Here is a 17,904-nt window from a genome sequence, read left to right as displayed (position 1 = left end):
TCTCACCTTAGCGCGAGTCTTTGGCGTAGTTTTCCCGCGGAATCCCAAATTTCGGGGGGAAAGGAGTGGGAGTGAGGTTCTGCTGCAAAATGTGGCAAACATTAGCTTTTGGTTAATGATTATGAGGAGCTTGATTTCTTTTTCGTTTTTGTTGCCGACGGCTTCTTTTTTTGCTAATGCTCGCCGGAAGATTTTCGCTGCAAATATTTGATGTGTTTTATGAGCTGTTGAAAAGGTGATGTGATTTTTTATGGGCCGTTTGGCTATTTGTAGATGAGTTACGACTGTTTGTTTTTAGACCGAAAGGATTAAGTCACCGCGATTCCGTACGGTGATTGTTTGCTTGAAATGTGCTCTAGTTATTAGGAGGTCTTGTTGTAACTAGAACATGTGTTGAATAGATTTCAGTTTGAAAAGTAGGTCAAACTGATTTTTTTAAATCTAGTTCTGTATATTTTATGAGTTTTTTTAAATATTAAAATTAATTGAATTTCTCTAACAAGTAACATTATTTCATATTTTCTAAAGAGGATAATGATCTTTCACCATTCACTTAAAAGCTAACACCTGCTTGCTCTCTTACCATCAAGCAGTTTATTACTTGATTTTAGATGAAAAAGCTGTTTAGCAAGCTGTGATTTAACGTCAAGGTGTCGATATGCCAACATTAGGTGCCCGATGGAATTACATGCGGTTCCACTAAAAAATAGCATAAAGCAACACTTTAAGATTGAAAAATCAGATTATTCTTTGAAAATACTAAACTAAATATGGTTTCAATATGCATTTTACACGATGACATTATATATTTTACAAACAAACAAATCAATACATAAAAATCAGTTGATTGCCTTTTTATAATAATTGAAATTAGATTTTGTTTTTATATACCTAAATGAGTTGGAAACTCTTATTTTGAAATCCAAAAATCATTTTTGGGTATAAAATTGAATTCGGTATCAAAAAGTACTCAAGTAATTTTTTGATAAGGTGCTCCGTTTCCGAGATAAAGTCATTTTTAAGTTTTAATTTTCTTAGAAAATATAATTGAAGAGCTGATGCAGGCCGAGGATTGACACCTAAGAGCATGTTGCGTTCTCTTCGGTTGACGTCCAGATCCTGGAAGGAGCGCAACTAACTACATCCGTAGTTCTGTTAGATCATCCGAATTATCTTGATCAGAACAGTAAAGCTCTGGTTCCTTGAAAGTGTCCTATTTTCTTACCTCCACGTTGGCTTGGTTTTCATGATGACCCAGCTGGTGGCCTGTTGAAACGGATCGTAAACCTTTGACCACCGCGGGTCAGAGTCGAGACGGCTGAAAGAAAGGGGCGCGACAATGTGGGAAAGGGAAGTAATTTGTGATTGTAGACGGTATTGTTTTGATTCGCAGTATGTTGAGTCAACTGCTGTGGATGTACCTGAAACATCGCACAACGGGGTTTCTCTTCTTTTCTTTCTCAGGTACCACTTATCTCCTGTTTTTATTTTTTTTTATTCCTTAGTTTTCCCAAGGCAACTTTTCTACCTACGATAAATCTCACTTCTCTTGTTTTTTTTTTACTTTTTCTTTATAGTATTTTATCATATTGATTCAAAGACTAAGAAAAGAAAACACAAAGTACCGTCATCTGGTGTGACTCGGGACTACCGTTTGAATAAGGCAGCCGTTTTTAGACCACTTAAAATTTGAAATTTGGAAAACAATGCAAGATTTGTGTTTTGCTGTGTCTGGTATTGATTTATTTTTAACAATTGCTTCTCTCTGTTTTCTTTCAGGTAAGAGTCATCCAAAATCAGCAACCTGGACCTAATTAAAGAACATTCCTCACCAAGCCACTCTAAAAAGTATAAAACATTATCTCAATATCTCTCCACTTAATACTACCGGAAACCTCGTGTTCCGCCGCAAAAGGTAAAGATCATCATCTGCGCGAGCGATCTTTATGCCGGTCGGCCCAAAAATAGCACGTGCTGCTATTTTTATAACGACCGTGGCCACACGGTTTGGAACTGCTCCAAAATACACATTTAAACACGGAGCGGCGCGCGGATTCACGCTGCAGATGGTCCGCGGAAGCTGCGCGGAATCCGGAATATGGGGTTGTGTGTTTGTGTGCAGCAATAATAATATTTTTTTGGCCTGCCTAGCCCGGCACCGGGACGCTTCGATTCAATTTAACGGCATTAAACCGAGCAGTTTTGTCCACCGCTGGTGGGGGCGGTTCGGGGTTGACAACTTTACTGCCAAACGGAACGGTGTACCTCACCGGTAGCCGAAGACGACGACGGTTTTTGGCAATGAACTTGGACTGGGGTGAAAATCTACACCAAACGTAGCGAAGAAAAACAAATGTTTTGGATTAATTATTGGGACAGCTGTGGTGAATCCGCGGGGACCCACGCAACGCGCGGTTGATGAACTTTTGGCAAATCCGACACCCGTTGTAGAACCAGTTCGAAGCTTAGTTCGCCAAACGATCGAGCTGTTTACAAATATCTACACGCAGATCGCGCGCGCTCTCTCTCTCGCTATCAAATCCATTACGATCTCTCTTTCTACATTCAACTGTCGATCTTTGTTGGTGATCCAGCGCGCGATCGTAACAACAAGATCGCGGTCGTCGCTAATAATAGCCGTGCGAATCTTGCACGCTCTTGGCCTTAAGTCTCGAGCTGTTTACTCGAGTGATCGTTCAATCAATAGAGAAGAGAGTCAGTCCCGGGACGACGATCCCCGCGGGCGCGCTCGATGCCGCCTTCAAACGAGAGCCATTTAGCACGCCGGTCGACTTCTGCGCAACCACATTGTAGTTGCTTGGGCAGAGGTGTTTGACGTTCTGCTGCAATTATCACCCCAGCGAGGCACAATTAAGCCTGCCGCGGAGAAATTACTAGATTTAGACCAGAGGGCTCCAAGTGAATCATGGTCAACGGAACGCGGGAATTAATTCACCTTAATTACACAGTGTGCGATGCGAGTGATTCACGGTCATCGCTGGCTGGAAGCGCGCGAGGTAGCGAATCTGCCGCGTCAGAGTGTCATCGGAACAACGGCGGAACTCTCGTTGACGTCAAGCGAAATGAGGGCTTTTAATGCTGGATAGAGAGAGAAGTGTTTATGGTGTGGCTAAGCGGGGAGATTAAGAGATTAAGCTGTAACAGCTAATTGTTAGTGGTGGCATCAATCATTGGATCAAGTTGGATGATGCCGGCCATACATATACAGTGAAAAAATTGCTAACTTGTATGCAGTAAAGTTTTAATGTGCAAATTAATCTATTTAAATATTTAATTTGATTATTGTGTAATTTTCTAGAACTTCGCAATTATTTGTCGATATTTTTAGTTTTTAAAACTTTTGATTTGGTTGAAAATTTTTTCGTGCATTTTCTAGGTCATGAGAAACCGTTTTGCATCATTAGTTTTTCCAAGCAAATCTCCATACAATTTTGCGGGCTGTGCATATAAGATGGGCATAAGGATTTACAAAAATATATACTTTGAGAAGGGATTTTCTGACGATTAGAACTTTAAAAAAATGTCGAAAATGCAAAAAAATAATGCATAATTAAAATAGTTATGTCGTCGCAAATATTTTTCAAAGTTAAAATTGTAAAAAATAACACTTTTTGAAAATGGCAACCAAAAAGTACCATCAACTTGAAAAAAACCTTTTTGGAAAAACAAATTAAATCGTTTTTGATTTGAAACAAGATTCTGCACAATAAAAGTCCTTATCATAAACAGCCGAAGACATCAAATCGATCAGAAAATCCCTTCCTAATACAGTTTCTCGAATATTTAACATTTCTCCACGAAATCAGCACGATTCGAGAGAAAAGTTATCCGATCGTTCCCAAAATTGTTGTGGGGATTCCTTAGGTGAAATAATTAGACCCGTTTTTATTATCATTAGGGTGGTCCAAAAAAAATTGTAAAGCACATTTAAAAAAATCTTTCATCCGATTTTAACTCTATTGAACGCAAATGAAAAGTGGTTAAAACGAATTTTAAGAAAAAATATTTCCTTGTTCAAAAATCTAACTTAAAATTTGAAAACGTCGTATGAAAACTTGAAAAAACTGTTTTAAAGGTCTAGGGACCAATGAGCTTAAGTTTGAAAATAGTTACCTGATTTTTTCGCCCAAAATATGTCTAATACTAACTTATCTGTTAAATTAGATAAGATTGGATTTTCATATTATCTAGATTAGTCTGAATTTTGCAAATAAGGCTTTCTAGTCAGAAATTTACCAACACATTCAAAGTATGTTTACATGACAGCTGGACGTTAGTTTGCATCAGGTTTCCTATCTCTTTCTAGCAAAAGTTTTTTTGTCAGGCGACTTCTAGCTAGTTTTTTTTGACTGACTGCCCGATATGTCAGCCAACATACTTCGCAGGGCTGTGACAGCTAAAGCTCGATCATTGTTTGCATCAGGACACTGTGACGAGGAGTTCGTCATTTTTGAGTTAAATTATATTTTTTTCACTGGGCCTAGAAAGCCTTATGGGATTTGAGAGGCCACACTGCACAGTAAAAAAAATCATGGTTATATTACATCTGAGAAAGGGGTACATCTTTTATGTCAGAAAAATGTGTAATTTTACCCCTAGAATTAGCAATTTTACCACTTTTTCTGGTAAAATGTCTCTTTTTCAGTCTAAATTGAGGTAAATTTTCATCATAAAAGAGGTAATTAATTCAACCTTCAAAAATTAGACTTTTCAAATTTACATTATTTTTTACTGTGTGGTTTGAAAATTGAAAATTTGTATTTCAACACGACTGCCAAATGTGTTTAAAAACCACTCTAATTCGCCCTGTTCTTTTTTTCAAATGCCATCATTGTATTAAAGACCCGCAGTTCGAACCTTTACTGCTTGAACGGAGAGGAACAGGGAGAGGGGGCCGGCGGACCATCGTCGAGATTGGAGCCCATAAATCAACATCAATTAACTCTGAGCTGTGGCTCAGCTGCGCTCTCTTGGTCGTGAATTAACTACTTGAACAAGTAGTGTGCGGTTTGATGGTACTAGGAACGAACGTCGAGGGGGGCTACCAAGGGTGCTTAAATTGGTGTTAAAACATGAACCAGATATCCTCAAGTGATGATAAACTGATGTTGGAAGGTACTTGGAAGGAAGAAGCGATAGTTAAGTGAAAATTAATAGTTTTGCTCTCTTCTTTATCACCCCTTGGGATATGAGGCTTAATTTTTCACGACTTTCAGTCATTTGCAATGCCAATTACTCATCACGTGGATAAATCTGATTGGTGAATGACGTGGAAATGTTTGTCTCTTTTATGGTAATTTCGACATTCTATCCAATAAATCAGCGTGCACCGAAAACGCTTCCCCGAAATTGGTTGGTTGTGATTCAGGGCGCGTTTGTCGCGTGCAAACATTGATCACTCATCGATGGTTCCGCACAAAAAAAAAGCTTCTGCATTCCGCATTTCAATTGGAAATCGAAAAACATGCACTGTTGCAAATTTCATGTTTTTTATGAAAGTGAAAAATTTCAGCATAACTCATTAGAATCGGCTTTTCAAATACTCTTGAAAAGGTACTTTAACTAAGTTTTATTGAAATATTTTTTAAGCGATTCTCAACGGAAAACGGTTCCCCAGTGACAGCACCAGCCCCGGTGGCGACGCGGCCATCGCAAATCGATAATAGCACATTAAGTTTCCGCTTGGTTGCTCCTCCCCCTCCCTCCCTTCAAGTGGGAGGAAAACGAGGTGGGGGGTAGAATGTGCAATGCCATCGTAAATAAAGTGAAATGTGTTGTCTGGTTGTGCTTGAGCAGAGCATACTTTGAGCTTGAGCTTGAATAGTTACGCCGATGCGAGCATGTTGTCACGACGACGACGACTTCGACAAAGTCGACATAAAATGATGATAACACGGTTGCTTCGTGTCGGTGTCGGCGTGGTTGTTTGGGAAAGTGCTACGGCCACCACCACCCCCTTGGAATGGCTTGGCGTGGCATAATTTGTTCTGCTCTAGATTTTTTTTTCTGCTTGGACTTTCTTTTTAACATTTTTGCGTTGTACGATGTCATTAGTCGTGTAGGTGTGATGGTGATGTGAGTTTTTCTTGGTTTTTTTTTAAATCGATGTTGAGAATTTAGATTAATGAGCTATTCCGGATGTTTTGCACCAGATTATGTTATGTGACCACTTAAAACAAATAATAAATTGCAGATTTTTTAAATTTGTAACATATTTTATCAAACCCCACTTTACGCGCAGGCGCTACGCTTTGTACGCCCGTCAAATTGTTTAAAACTAATTTATTTTACAATATTTTCAAATTGTTTTTTTCTGTTAATTAGATTTACAGAAATGGTATTTCTTTTGCTGAATTCAAATCCATGTTTAAAATTTTTTCAACTAACACCATTTTGTGTTATACATACTTATCAAAAGTGTTGTAAATTGCTGTATTTGGTCATGTTAGAACCCACATTTAATCATAAAATAATGTTTGTGACTTGAAAAAAGAGTTAAACAATTCTCCGGGTCTGCGATCAAGTCAGGTGGCGCAGGTCTCGCACAAATTTGCCCAAGTGTAAGATTTTTCTAGGAAATTCAATTTCTTACAACTTTGTCTAAGGGTGCAAGAAGATTCGAGTTGATCCTAGTGAGTCATTAGCAATGCGATGAAAAGAAATCGGCTTATATACTTGAACGTATATAAGGGGTATATAGGAAGTATATAAGAAAATAACTTTTACAAAAAAAATCACCGAAAATCAGGATCAGCTCGGATCGTTTTGCACCCTTCGGCAAAGTTGTACGGAATGGGGTTTCCTACAAGAATCTCACACTTAGACAATTTTGGGCGAGACTCGCACCGCCTGATAGAAAACTACTGAAACGATGTTTTTCTGCATACATTTTAACGATAAAAAGCAATCGATTCGACTCAAAATTGGCACAGGTACTTAGTTTTGCCATCATCAACACTTCGAAAATTTTCAAGACTTCTATCATGCTAATCATTGGTTAGATCACAGAGAAGTGTATAGGAAATCAGGGATTAAAGCATTAATGTGTAAAAATATCAAAAGTGTTATTATCTTCTCAAACAAACCAACCACTGCTCTAAAGTGTTGTATCATCAAATGTCAAACCAAGATGATAAAGTGCTTAAATTTGGCAATAACAGTCCGGTCCAGCTTTTCGGCGCGAAACTTTCAATCAGAGAAAGGTCGTGCAAAATCCGTCTCGCTTTCACCCTTTTTGCCATTCTCGCTCATTGACAGTGATCGCAATCCAGTGCGTCTGTCATTGATTTGACGCTCGTGACTCTTTTTTGGTTGATCGCGAAAATCGATCGCGATTGCGCAAATAATGCCACACGCGCGTCTAAATTGACGATGTCAATTGGGGATCACGACCGGGCGCTCGAGCGCGCTCAGGTCTGACAGATCGTTCGTTTGACCGCTTGCCAAAATGAAAGATACCGACTGACATAACCAAAAAAAAAAAACGAGCCTGAATGACGTGACGCGCGCCACTTTCACTGATTGTTTCGCGATTTTGTGCGCGATCCGACCCGCATGAAGGGATCGCCACTCTCTGGGCCGATCTTTTCGGGGTTGAAATTGACATGATGGGGTTTATTTTGTGCGAATGCATAATTATAGACACACACAAAAAGGCAGTCTGCCGAGTTTGATAACTATTTTGTTTGGTGCGAAGAAGAAAATAGCAAGTTTGCCGACACTTCATTTTTGACATTTCGCAGATTGGTTGATCTTTGGGCTTGGTGGGCAGGATCTGGAGCCGGTTCTTGGCTCAGATCTGGCTGTGAAAGTGGAGCGTGAAATGGACGTGGACTGTGGGACACTCGGTTGGAGCCGTTTCCTGTTGTTATCTGAGACTTTGCATATGCGACTTGGTCGTGCCCCACGATGAGCTGATTTATGGAGGACCAAAAAGCAGTCCCGTATCGTGACATGGAGTCCGGGATTTACATTTCATTTGAGAAGTTGCTCGGGAAAGCGTTCATCGACCTGTTTCCCAACAAGTTTCTGGCTAAAGAGCATATTGGAAGGAAACACGTGGTATCCTCTACAGCAGATGAGAGAGATGATTTCATATTTATTGACATTTAACCCTTTCTAACAAATTCTAGAACCTAGGAGTAATATGGCCCCAACTGTTTCGGTCGTTATCCGCTTAGTTCGTTTGAGAGCTATCTATTCTCTGTTAGGCTGCATATCTTCAAGGGTTTGCCGTAATCGATCTTAAGTCGAGTTTCAAGATTTGAAATTGCTATCGAACTTGTAATTACTTTCAGAAATCTCTAGCGTCCTAGAGATCCGCAGTATGCTCCCTAATTGATTACGGATTCCTGTCCAATTAAGCGCAAATTAGCATATTTTCTTTACCGTTCCGGTTGCAAATACCGAACCAATTAGATCAGTTCCAATCAATCGTCCCGACAACAGAGCTCACCTTTCACCGGTGTAGTACATCTACCACGTCGCCGGACTTAACTCGTGGCTTCGCTATCTAATCAACGTCATTCCCGGGGGAGATAATCTCCCCTGTTCGATCAACATTTACCATCAATCTGACTCAATGGCCAAAACAAACAGTACAAGGTAAAGAGCAAGCAAAAAACCTATTCAGACAACATCAAGTACAAACATGGTTCGCAATCTCGCCCGAGATATCGCTCCGGCTCCGGACCCAAGGTATTAATCAAGAGGTGGGATACTATCGCGAGCAAGAAATCTACAATCTGTTTCATCGGACCTAAGGTAAACGAGCGCGCGAACGAAGAAGTGCAAACAAGAAACTCTAGGGCGTCCAAATTTCCCGGGTTTTGAATTTCCCGGGAAACGGGAAAAATATTTTTGGAATCCCGGGAATTCCCGGGATCCCGGGAATTTTTTTAAACAGTAATAAAATCTAAGTTTTCAGTATATTTGTTATGATTTCAAGCATAAAATCATAGAATTAGCTCAATCATATAAATTGCTGATAATCTACACTTCAATCTATACAAGGACGACAGTTTTTAAAAAGCCTTTATGAAATTAAAATAAGTTTTTTTGTTCTTTGTTGTGCTTTCAAATTTCAAATGAACTAAAATGTGATTCAAATTAAATAAACTTATACGCATTTATTTTCTTTTTTATTTGACATGATCAGAAAAGCTTGAAAAATTTCTTTGAAAATATCTTTAAAAAACAAGAGGCGACAACAAATTAAATGACACCAACCAATGTAAAATTTAAGATAAGTTTTGAATTTCATGTTTTACATAATAAAAATGTATGCAACAAGCGGCATTTTTTTTTTTTCAGCGCGTGTCGTACATTTATCGGATAAATCTCGATTACTTTTTCAAAAGGTCCTATGTACATAGGAAACTCTTGGCGCATTTGTTGTTTTGAAAAAGTTATCTAGAAATACGACAAGTGCTGGAAAAATCAAGTTTTACAACAAGTTGCTTACAACACCTTTTGCAATCCCGAATAAACGCCTTTCGAATGAATATTTTGCAAACATCCATGTGTTAAATAAATTCATCGTTAAAATTAAAAAATAATTTGAAAATTTTACTTATTGATACAAGTGCTTAACTGTTTAATTTTCACAAAAAAACATTTGCAAAAAACATATTTTACAAAATTTTTTAAGAATTTCCAGACCAAAATTTGTTTTTTTTTGGGAATTCCCGGGACAAATTATAAAAAATCCCGGGATTCGGGAATTCCCGGTTCTGGAAAAATCCCGGGATTTTTGTCCCGGGAATTCCCGGGATGGACGCACTAAGAAACTCCAAACCATTTCCCATAGCCAAAGAGTCGTGCTCGGGATGTCTACAGCGCGGATGTCGCCTTTTTTCGAGGTGTCCCACCTCCCCCCTCAGCGGCAGCCTCCGGTAATTAGATTTAGCTTAAATGGTCGTATATTTTCATCTAATTAACAAATCACCACCGAAGGCACGATACGGACCTACCGCAAAGAGAAAAAGCTATCCCTCCCCGGCTGTGGACACACGGATTCGATTCGTTCGAGCGGATCGAAACCGTTTGTCGCGTTATCGTGGAGAAGAAAAGGGACTGACTCACAATATTTACGACGTGCGCGCCACCTATGGAACTGTCCGGGGAACTGGCAAGATAAAGGTCCACATGGAGCAGCAGTTATGCGGAGGGCTGTAAATTTTTAGGGTGATTCCACCATGATTTTATTTGAAATTTAAGAGTTGTGTGCAACTCGTTGCAAAACTCGATTTTTGTAGCACTCTTCGTAGGTTTTGTGCTTAAAAAAGGCAACTCGATTTTTCCAGCACTCTTCGTATGCTTTGTGCTGGTATAAGCGTGGCAACATGTGCATTAACTATACAAAGCCTTCTGCAATGTTTCTTTTTCCATTGAATCACCCTACCAGCTACTCAATTTAAGTTTTATTTCCATAACTGATGGAATTGTCAGCCCTGAATAGGCCTGCACTCCCTTTTACCAAAGACCGCCTCAAGAAATATATAATGCCATCACACATGACCACACAAAGATGGATTTGTTCTTATTTGGTGAAAGAGCACAACGGCTGCACCAAGATGAAGGTGAAAGTCGCAAAAGTTGTGAAAATCTTATACCCGGAGGGGCCTTTTTGCCTGGTGAATTTATTGCACCCGTGGTCGAGCCTTTTAGGTTGCCTGCCATAAGTCAGGCCGAGGAGATATACCTTTAATAGAAGTTGCCACCTGAACGCGTTTTCGATAGCGGAGAAAGGTGGGAAAAAGTGTGACGATAATTGAATATAAAGTATAAATTTAAAGCGCGAATTTGCAGCTGCTGGCTGTCGAAGCACAGCGAAAAAAATAAGAATTTAACGAAAATTCAATGATTTTTAAAATTGTCTCATATAAATAAACTGTTGAACATAATAAATCATCATCCGAAGGTGAATTTGACACAAATATTTTTCAAGTGCCAAAACGGGTAAAAGTGTCCTCGGGGAAGCTCGAATGGCGAAGTTAAAAAGATAAATCTTCATTAAAACGAGAATTGGAAATGAGGTTCGAACCTTGGGACTTACCTCGAGAGGGAATTAACGTCGAACAAAGTTTGCGGGTGGGGACGCCACGTGGGAAAATCGCAATTCGCGCGCCAAACTGTGACTCGCGGGCACTTTTTTACCTTGCCCAAATGGAGACCACGGCTGGTGGAACGCACTGAAAGGTAGTCCGTAATCGATGCCTCGGGACAAAAAGTGAACAGTTATGTAATTGATTTAGCTTTGAAAAGGGTCATCCGAGTTTTAAAACCAGAGGATGTAGCTTAATTATAGTAGCCATTGAAAGAGGTATGGCATGGTATTATATATGTATGAGAAAACACCTTATAAAATCGCAATTTTCACCGATAGAAAATTTTTAAACGTTCAAAATAAAATAAAAATCATGGTAATATTACATCTGGGAATGAGTACATCTTTAATTTCAGAAAAAAGGTTCAATTCTACCACTGATAATGTGTAAAGTTGACTCTTGCATACGCATTGCAAAAAGAAAAACTTGCAATCCCAAAAATAGCAAAAACTAGTTATAATCAAAACTAGCTTACTATGTCTGCGCCCAAACTCCCACGGCCATCTCGACGCTGTGTCTGCAAAAAGACAAAAATAATCAAAAATTACCAAAATGACCTAGATGAAATGTGAACCTAAATGACCAAATTGACCAAAATGACCAATACGGCCAAAATGACTTAAATGACATGACATGACAAATTTAAATGACCAAATTGACCAAAATTTCAAATTTGATCAAATAGACCAAATTTACCAAAATGACCTAAATTACCTAAATTACTAAAATGATCAAAATGACCTAAATGACCGAAATTACCAAAATGACTAAAATCCCAAAATCATTAAAATCACCAAAAAGACCAAAACTATATAAATGACATAAATGACCAAAATGACTAAATTACCTAAATGACTTAAATGACCGAAATGACCTAAATGGCCTAAATGACCTAAATGGCCAAAATGACCTAGATGACCTAAATAATCTAAATGATCTTAATGACCTAAATGACCAAAATGACCCAAATTACCGAAATTACCTCAATGACCAAAATGACCGAAATTACCAAAATGATCAAAATGACCAAAATTACCGAAATTACCAAAATGACCAAAATCCCCAAATCACTAAAATCACCAAAATGACCAAAATAACCAAAACTATATAAATGACATAAAACACCTAAATGACCAAAATGACTTAATTACCTATATGACTTAAATGACCTAAATGACCTAAATGACCAAAAAGGCCAAAATGACTTAGATGACCTAAATAATTTAAATGATCTAAATGACCTAACTGACCAAAATTACCAAAATTGCCAAATTGACCAATTTGATCAAATTGACCAAAATGACCCAAAAATCACTAACATTACCAAAATGACCAAAACTATATAAATGACATAAATGACATAAATGACCTAAATGACCAAAATGACCAAAATGACAAAAATACCTAAATGACTTAAATGACCTAAATGACCTAAATGACCTAAATGACCTAAATGACCATAATGACCTAAATGACCTAAATGGCCTAAATGACCCAAATGACCTAAATGACCAAAATTGCAACTTTTTATCAGCCCAGAGACGCTCATTTAGGTCAGCTGTATTGAACAACTTTATTTACCTTTAATTTTACTAACTAGCACTTCTCTACCACGTACTGCATGGCATATTGCACACATACAAAAAAGAGTATAAAGCAAGCAAAACAAACCCCTCTTATCCACTCTCCGCTTCACTCATCCCTGCATCCTGGCCCTGCTTTTCGCTCATCGCTAGCGCACAAGGTACGGCTGCCGACTAGGGTTCTCACTCTGCGCGTGACTCTTTCCTCCTTGTCTCGGGGAGCATAACGTCCAATGAACGTATAGTGAGGACGTTGATGCTGACACCCAGATTATACCAGGACCTAATCGTCCTGGGAAAAACTCCCGCCCGAGGTGGTTGCTTTCGAACAGTGGCCACCTGGGCGGAATTTTTGGAACGCCCCCTTACTTCACAGGGGGTGCCTTGAACAGCTGGTTAGGGTTATCTAGTAACACCTGTTGGTTCAAATTGCTCAATTTTTACATGTAAAGGAAAAGCTTGTGTAAAGTGACCTCGTTTTCCATGTAATTTTACCTATGTTGGAAAGCGAAATTTCATAAAGAGCGAAGTGAACTTACATGGGAACATTCTCTTTTACCAAAGAAGTAATTTTGCTTAATTTGTTCTTCCCTAGAAATCCCTATAAACTGATTTCAAAGTAATAATATAAATATTTTTTATAATAGAGGTTCATCGAATCATCAAACAAATAATTGTGCGAAGCAAGTGACTTACATCGCTCAAATTTTACATAAAGACTAGTTTAAGGTTTGAGGGGAAGAGAGATAGAGAAAAGAAAACCCAGGAAAACAAATGGGCAAAGCCTTTTAATTGAGAAAAGTAATATAATTGCTACCGATGCGCCAAAAATTAATTTGCACAAATCTCCGCCAGCCGAGTTTCGCCAAATTGAGATGCGAAGGAAACGGTTTCGGCGAAATGGCCCATGCCAGGCTATTATTGTAAATCTAGGGTAGTTATTACACACCTCACGGGGTGGTGTGTAAGGTATTTTTGGAGCCGGCACGAACCGTCGAAAGTGGTGTTTTGAATGCGTTTTTTTCTGTTCGAAAAATTTACGCAATTTTTTAACTGTTTAATTGACGGTTTTGACTTGATTTCGCTAATGTGTATGTTTTTGTTTTCTTTTCTTTGCAGGTTAGTATAGAGGACGCGATATGTTACATGAATGTGACGTAAGTTTACGTTTTGCTCTTACTAACCTAAGATATCACTATAGAAGTGTTGTTAAATTAATATTATTTTTTATTTTATTAGAAATTTTAAATAATTTAGGGTTGTTGTCCTGTTCTTGACCATGACATTTCCGACACACTTTGTCTTTCACTCATCTAGTTGTGATGATTGTTTCCGCATTGTCAATCCCCTCAACTCGTATTTTCTACATACTTCAGGAGAAGAAAAAATATGATTGGCTCTCGTCACGAATGATCTAACCCTGACAGAGTGGAGAGAAAAAAGAGGTATATAAATATAAAAAAAATCTTTCAATGTCATAACCATTAGCCATAGTGTGTTATGATGGCCCACGAAAAAAAAACTCAAATTTTGCACGGAACCAATTTTTAAACTCGGGCGAATCGCGTTCATGCAACGCTCTTGACAGCATAACCCAAAGTCAAGGTCTCTCGGCAGAGTGGCAGAGGATGTTTTGGGACGACAGCCGGCTCAAAAAAAACTGCCGGCAGTCAAATTGTTCATGTCATAGCCTCCACATCAGCTGACACACTTGCGGAAAGAGAGTCATTTTTTGTTTGACATGCACAAGTTTGCCCCAAACTTTGTTATCTGGGCATTTCCGCTTAAAATTGGTGACTCAGGAGTTGCACAATCCGTTTAGTATGTTGTTTATATTGACTTATTGATCAACTTTCCTAAAGTTTTTCTTGAAAGAGGAAAATTTTTAGTGTTGAGTTATAAACTATTATGTCATAATGTATTTTTTTCCGTTTAACAGTTTTACTCAATTATGTTTAACTTTCCCGCTACTCAAATAAAACGTTGCGTACAATCGACCTTCGTTCATGAGAAAATAATCGCATCAGATTGTACGAGCTTGACAGCTGTTTTGATTCGCTGTATCGCTGACTTTGCCGGGGAGGATTGAATTATGCATAAATAAATCGATTACTTTTCCGATTGCATGTCTGTGTATGCGTGCGCCTTTTTTGCACCAGTCTTATCTCTATGACTAACCAGAACAACTAGTTTTTCCTATCTCCTTGAACTACCCCTCAATAGGAACGGTAAACCGATGTGACATTGATATCTCGAAATTAGTTTACAGAGATAAAATTTGGGAAATTTAGCTAGAAAGTCAAATTAAAGTAGTATTTCTACTCGAATCTGGAATGATTTTTTTTTTTAATTTTCAACTAAAACTAAAAAAAATGTCAATTTAAATTTAGATTGAATTTGATAGATAGTGTAAAATGCGACCCGTTCTTAAAATCGTCTCTGCGGTAATCTGTCTGCCTGTGTGGATCAATCGGACCGCGCACTGGACTCACAATCCAGAGGTCGTGTAAAATATAGGTATTCGGTGCCCTCTCCCCGTGCCATACCTTCACACTAAGGAGACCCGGGAGGCGGAGTCTTGTCGCAAAAAGAACGATACACACCTGTGGATCCGTTGACGAAACCGCAAGGTTTAAGAGGGCCACATTATAAGGTGTTACGTCGATTCCGTTTTTTCCGGTAATCACAACGCAGAAGGGCTGGCTGCTTTAATTTTTGCAACACAAAAAATTGCTTGGAGCTTGATCAAACCCTTAAACTTTCCAGCATGCTTTCATCGGACTGACTGCGACTGATTTAGATTAGATTAGAATGTAATATAAATACAGAATGAATGTAATGGTTTGGAATGTAATAATTTGAACATGATAAATGGAAAATTTTCTTCAAACTCTGTTAATACTATCAAATAAAAACAAATATATCAAAATCATTTGGGACCATCCATAAACCAAGTGGACACTTTTTTGGGCATTGTCAACCCCTACCCCCCTTTAGTGTCCACGTGGTTTATGGATGGCCCCTTATTGTAACGTTACAATTTCTGCTCTTTTTTGATTTACAAAATGAAACACTGCTTAGCCTAGAATCTAAATCATCAGATCAGTCCGAAGATTTTAAATTTATTTAAAAAAACAATTCAAATTTATCAATGTCACCCCGGTTTACGTTCCATTTAGAAACGGCTCAATTTGCCATTGATTTTTACGGCTTTTTTCACCTTGTGTACAAACTTTTTTTCCGCTCTCTCAGTATTTATTTGTATTCCCCATGCAAATAGAAAATGGAACGAGCGCAGTAAAAAGATGAATGACTCAGTTGTGTCGTAAAATGTCGATCGATACGAGCAAGGATTGTGCCGCTTAAACGTGACAAATGTATCTGAATCGAGCGCTGATAACCGATCGCTTCTGTGGTGTTGTTGTGTTTGCGGAGGGCCTTCAATGGGAAATTTGAATTAAGCTGTGTGAGGAGGATCAATTTATTTAACTGTGCTTTTCAGTTTGGATGGAGACATCAGACGGTGGCAAGATTCAACTTTATTATTGATGAATTTCAATCACAGATCGTGAAATTTCTCGTTCCAAAATTCGTGTTTCTTTTGTTTTGATTCCCTATTAATTTGTTTACAAAATTTCGTTACGTCCCAATATACTTTACTTCCTCTTTAATTTCCTCAAGCTCCGGCAATTGAGCGAAATTACACCCTCGTTACTTCCCTCAAACGCCCCCAAACGGCCATCGAGACTGACCCTGGCCATCAAGAGGGGGGCCCACGATCTGAGGCTGAGTCTCATTGTCCGTGATCATCATCCGATCCGATCCGATCCGATCGTTGTTCGTTGTTGCGGATCAAAAGAAAGACTAACAAACGAAAATACAGAGCACGCGATGGAGGAGCCCCCCCTTTGGAGCAGCGCTACTATTAAGCTATTAAAATAATATCTATGGCCAGCAGGGCCACCGGTTCCGAGGGGAGTATGTACGTAGAAGGGTTTGTTTGTAAACCGAATCGAGTCTTTCTCCCGGAAGGTTAGAGTGTTTCACGATATATTTTCTGAGATTTTTTTTTTAATTTTAATCATTTTATAAGTTGGATTATGGTACTTTTTGTTGTAATTCAATACAAAAAAAAATTAGTCTGATGTATGGAAAAAATCTACATTCGGTCGAGAGTAAAAAGGTCTCGATTTTGTTTGAGAGAATGCGGTTACATCGAGAGGATAATGCTCTCGAAAGTTTACCCGTGTATAAAACAAGCTATATGTGACATTGGTCAATTATGATTCACACTTTATTGTGTAGACTTCTTGCTGAACCACCCTAAAACCCGCGGAAATGGCCACGAGGAAACAGAGATTTGCCTACAACTTCACTACACGGCCGACCCTGATGATGGTTTTGGATCGGACCGGCGTGGAGCATAAAAAAGCAAAGTGCCCGCCGGCGCACAGGTTCAATTGGTAATAATAATCAATTCTTGTTTAGTTTTAACGCCGAGCTAGTAATTGAAATCTTGATTGAAATGTGTAGTGGATCAGTCTGGGTGGTTTTAAGGGTGGGCCGTAAACTGTAAAGGATTTAGTCTACTATAATATGAATAATTTCGATTGATTTCTTACTGTTAGTATTGTCTCTAAACAACTCCCCACAATAAATTTTTAAAAGAATTAAAAGCTAAAATATCTGTAGTAACAGTTCAATAGGGCGAATCTGCGAGTGCAAAGAAGCAGTTTGTCCCACTCTTAATTGACGTGAACTATCACTTGAGAAAAAGGGATAAACTGCTTGCTATTGAATTGTTACTACGGATATGTTGATATGATTTCATTTAAAAGGATCCACCCTAACTGGTTTCTTTTGGTTGCGAAATAATAAAAATCAATTTCAAACCTCACGATCGATTCCCTGGCTGTGTTTGAGCAATCATCTTGCTTCATTGCATGTCTTTTTTTTGCAAGCTCTTATCCGCAACTATTTCTGGCCCCAGCTAGCTCTATATTGGCACCGGTAGCACCACACTGGATATTGAATGATGCCCAGAAGCGTTGCTTTCACAATTTATACCATTAACCTGCGGGATCCTCAATTGGTGTGCTTGCAAAAGTAATGATTACACTGAGCTTGAAATAGAAACTTTTGAACAGTGGTGGGAAAGTTTGTTTTGTGTCAAAATTAAAATAAATTGATTA

General features: G+C 38.6%; 2 non-coding genes across 3 annotated transcripts in view; both read left to right on the top strand.

Moving 5' to 3' along the window:
- The window catches only part of LOC120425519 (uncharacterized), a 111,931-nt gene that overhangs the window by 73,009 nt on the left and 21,018 nt on the right, over window positions 1–17,904 (top strand). The window lies entirely within an intron of this gene.
- LOC120425556 (U4atac minor spliceosomal RNA) lies at window positions 12,915–13,072 on the top strand. The gene has a single exon (XR_005606548.1). It is a non-coding gene; the product is annotated as a U4atac minor spliceosomal RNA (small nuclear RNA).

The sequence above is a fragment of the Culex pipiens genome, chromosome 2 (genome assembly GCF_016801865.2).
Source record: "Culex pipiens pallens isolate TS chromosome 2, TS_CPP_V2, whole genome shotgun sequence".
Taxonomy (NCBI): Eukaryota; Metazoa; Arthropoda; class Insecta; order Diptera; family Culicidae; genus Culex; species Culex pipiens.
Note: the sequence above shows the minus strand (reverse complement) of the source record. Positions and strands in the feature narration are given on the sequence as shown.